At 42.7% G+C, this 4545-nt stretch overlaps 1 pseudogene; it reads left to right on the plus strand.

Moving 5' to 3' along the window:
- Positions 1-599: 599 nt before the first annotated feature.
- LOC114618628 lies at positions 600-864 on the plus strand (annotated as a pseudogene).
- Positions 865-4545: the final 3681 nt, after the last annotated feature.

A 4545-nucleotide genomic window follows, 5' to 3' on the forward strand; every position in this document is an offset into this window, starting at 1 on the left:
CACCCCCAGCTCTGGGGTCACAGATACCCACAGCCACACTCCACTTTTATGTGGGTGCGGGGATTTGAACTCAAGTCCTTTGGAAGAACAGCAAGTGCTCTTAACTGCTGAGCCATCTCTCTAGAATCCCCTATTTTTATTCTTTGACAACGAAGCTTATGTAGCCCAGGCTTGCCTCAAGCATACTATATATAGTTGAGGATAATTCCGAAGTCTTGATCCTCCTGCCTCTGCTTCCCAAATTTCAAGATTAGCCTTTAATCAATTAAGGCTAAATTCATTAAGAAAATTAGAATAATTTAAGATCATCTCCCTAAAAGTACATAGGTAATTTAGCAAATAAAGTCAGTAAACACATCCATGGAAAAATACTAAACAAAATCAGGCTAAGAATTACAGGCAATGCCAGGCAGTGGTGGTACATGCCTTTAGGCCCAGCACTCTGCAGGCAAAGGCAGGTAGCTCCCTGAGTTTGAAGCTAGTCTGGTCTACAGAGGCAGTTCCAGAACACCCAAGGCTACACAGAGAAACCTTGTCTTGTAAAAAAAAAAAAAAAAAAAAAAAAATCAGGGGAGCTGGCCAGGTTAAGCCTGATCAAGATGACAACCTCCCAAAAGCACTTCCATGGCTGAGTCCATGAAGGAAAAGCCAGTGGGGAGCCTGGGCGGGATTGGAGAAGTCCTGGGCAAGAAGCTGGAGGAAAGGGGCTTTGAGAAGGCTTACGTGGCCCTTGGCCAGTTTCTGGTGCTAAAGAAAGATGAAGACCTCTTTCGAGAATGGCTGAAAGACACATGTGGTGCCAGTGTCAAGCAGTCCTGGGACTGCTTGGGGTGCCTTCGAGAAAGGTGTGATGCCTTTTTGTAATGTTCTCAGGGGACACCCTCAGCCCTCCAGCCACAGCATAGAGTCTCCAGTGTCTTCGCCAGAGCAGGTCTTCTCTTCCTGTTCATGAAGAAAAAGATTGCTGTTGTCACCCTCACCTCCTATGTACTCCAGGGTCTTTTGGGAGTTTTCTCCCCTCAGCATTTCAACCTTTCTGGAATTCTTGCCCTTGCATGCCTTTTCCTTCCACCTCCCACCCCAAACACCCCGCCCCCATCCCCACCCCCACGCAGTTCCAGGGCAACAGTTAGCAGCTATCCTGAATGAATTCCTGGCACCTTTCTCCCCCACTATCTGTCGAATGCCCTTTGGCTTCTTTCCTTTTTTTTTTGCAAAAATAGTCACTGTACTTATAAAAGATTTTTAAATCAATAAAGTCAGTGGCCTTCAAACAACAAAATAGAGATTTACAGGCATAAACATTCTTTGTCGTTTCAGCCAATTAACCTCAAAACAAGTTCTCGCAGAGTTCCAGTTAGCCTAAAAATAAAATAATACTATTAGGTATCTATCCTAAGGATAAAATGATGGTTAACGGTGAAAAAAAATTCAATTTACTAACGCCTTTAAGGCAGTACCAAATTAGAAAAAAAAAAAAACCTAAAATGTAAACGGATACACAAATTAATTCACAATGAACGATTGGTTAAATAAAATGTCAACCCAATGGCAGACTGTACATTTACTTATGTTTCTTAAAATAGTTCCTTGTTATGTGTGGAGTCTTTTTTCTGCATGTATGTGTACATGTATGTGTATGTACCATGTACATGGCTAGTACCGGAAGCAGGTCTCAGATCTCTTGGAACTGACATTACAGGCAGCTCTGAGCTGGGGATCAACCATGGTTCCTCAAACAAGCAGCAGGTGCTCTCAAGCACTGAGCCATCTCTCCAGCTTATTTAATTTTGTATATAAAACAATGTAAAATAATTTAATACTGAGGAGAGGCCCAGTCAAATATATTCCAAGACTAGGGGTATGGTTCAGTTATCGAGCACTTAAACTCACATCTTGAGGACCTGGGTTCCACCTATAAAATCTAAAAATAAATAAATAATAAATAGGTAACCCACAGAGCTTGTGACCGTTTGGGATGCTTGGCTCTGTACTTGTCCCATAGGAAGACGAATGTACATGCTACAACCTTTCACCATCTGAAGTAAAGCCTACATAGAGATAAAAAGAACAGAAACATGCGTATGAATAAGTTTGACCTAATGATGCAGGCATAAACCTCACCACTCAGCTAGAGTAAGAGTGTCGAAAATTCAAGGTCTGCCTAGGCTGCAGAAGGTGTTCTGGAACAACATGGGTAATTTAGTGCCTCAAAACAAAAAATTAAGAAAAGGCTGGGAGGGAGCCTTTGATCCCAGCTTTCAGGAGGTAGAGGCAGGTGGATTTCTGTGAGTTCAAGGCCAGCCTGGTCTATAGAGTGAGTCCTAGGACAGCCAGGGCTACACAGAGAAATTCTATTTTGGGGTGGGGGGAGGAGGAGAAAATAGAAAAGAGAAAGAGAGGGGGGAGAGTGAGGGAGAAGGGTTGGGGGTGTAACCTATGTTGGACTGCTTGCCTATCATGTACAAGGCTTGGAGTCCCTCCTCAGAGCTCAAAAAAGAAGTTAAAAAAGGGTGTGCACAGGCACGAATGTATATATGTGTACTAGTAGTTTAGAAACTATACTTTTACTGTTAGCTACATTAGTTGCCTGTCTTTGAAAAAAAAAATGAAGAAGCCATGTCCCAGATATTTCATGGAAACATACTGACACTGCTTATCAAGCTTATATTTAACCGGGAATCTTCTATTTTTATTTGCTGAATCTAGAAACCCTACTCATTATCCGATTTGACTGCCTCATAATTAATGTTTTCTACTTGTCAACAAACAACTTTCCTTGGGGAACACTTAACTGCAAATATCCGGCTCTTTTTTTTCCTTCTGAAATATATTGGTTTGGTCTTTTTTTCTACATAGAAAAGGCACAAAGAGAAAAATCATCTCAAATCTCCTTACAGTAGAAATCTGTCATTTACATGTTATGTAGGACATGTTATGCATATGTATGTAGTTACACATTTCTATATCATTTTATGTACACTTGTAATCACACCATATATGCTTTCCTATAACCACCATTTTTAGGTTTTTTTACCATCTTATTTTTTATTTATGTAGATGTGTCTGTGCATATACAAACGCCTGAGGGCTTAGAAAGTAGATTTTGAAACAATCGCTAGAGGTTACTCTGTGCTAATCTCTGGCCATCAAACCAGCTGGAAGTATTTATTTTATCTTGATAATTAGCGACTCCCCAACTGATCATAAAGACCTTGTAATAACGGTGCTGGGGAGGCAATGCCAAAGAAACGCGGGATTGTGCTCTATTTTATAACTGCTGGTCATAAACCCGAATTCTGCCTCACCTGAAAATCAACATTGATTCGATGCAGCTTTTCAAATCTGCGTTCCCACCTCCAATTCCATGGTCCTGCTCAGATGCATTGTCTCTGGTCTTATCGCCAGGAAAGTTCGGGCGTGACTGAGATATGTCTGTGCACAGATGAGCAACAGCCTCAGCCTCTTAGATGTATAATTGCATCCATCGACATGAAAAATGTGAACAATTTGGCTTCAAGCAATGAGGCGGTTTGACGTGAGCAGATTCAAAAGCAGTGAGAGAGAACCTTTTAAATCCGGACTGCAGGGCCGGGGAGAAACGCGCATGCTCACTAGCATGCCCTGGCGTATGCCTCGGGTCCCAGGAATCCAGGTGCTCCTACTACACGTATTGAGGGTTCTCTGGGGTGTGGGTGCCCGGGTACAACTTAATCTCTTCTCATTCTCTTCTTCCTGTCGAACAAAATGAATCATAAAGTTGTTATTCACGTTAGTGCATATACTAAAAATAAATTGTATAAAGTCACAGGCATAGTGAAATCAAACCACCAGTATCACAATTACTGTACAGATGCGCTGCTGAATCCATGAGTTGGAGCCGGCCTTTTAGTTGGGTCAACAAAAACAGAGTTCAGGCTCCGGGGAAAGGAAAGGGCAATGGTATATTTCAAATGACCTCTCTGGGCTCTTGTTCCAAGGTGCGTTTCTTGGAGCGCTGCGGGTGTTTGTCCAGGTTGTCACGCAGAACAGTGGACACTAGAACTTCCCAGGCTCCTCAGGGCTCCAGTTACGTTTATAGGTTGTAAATGGTCACATGCTAGGAGCCCCTTGTACTTCTGTGGCAGAGCACTGGCGCGGAGAGATGGCCTGGGAAGGTCTTACTATTCCCGTTAAAGAAAGAAAGGTAGACTCCTTCCCTAGAAGGCCCAGCATCCAAAAGAAAATAGTACTTTTCATCTTGACACCTGTACTTCTGAAATCTACTCCTTGGAGTCGTCTCCACAGAACAATGGGACAGTACAGTGTGAAGCCTAGACCAATCAGCTGCTGGAGACACAGCTACTTCACGGTACAACTACCTACTTCATAGACTAAGGGGCTTTATTCAGTTTGGGCAGGGAGGGGTTGGGGATATATCTCAGTGATAGAGCATTTGCTTAGCATGCTTGAGGTGCTAGGTTCAATCCATAGTACTGAAAATATTAATAATAAATCTCGTAAGGTCCAGGACATAGTGGTGCATCCATGAAGCCCAGCATTTGG

This window comes from Grammomys surdaster, unplaced genomic scaffold, assembly GCF_004785775.1.
Source record: "Grammomys surdaster isolate TR1022 unplaced genomic scaffold, NIH_TR_1.0 143, whole genome shotgun sequence".
In the NCBI taxonomy this organism is placed as follows: Eukaryota; Metazoa; Chordata; class Mammalia; order Rodentia; family Muridae; genus Grammomys; species Grammomys surdaster.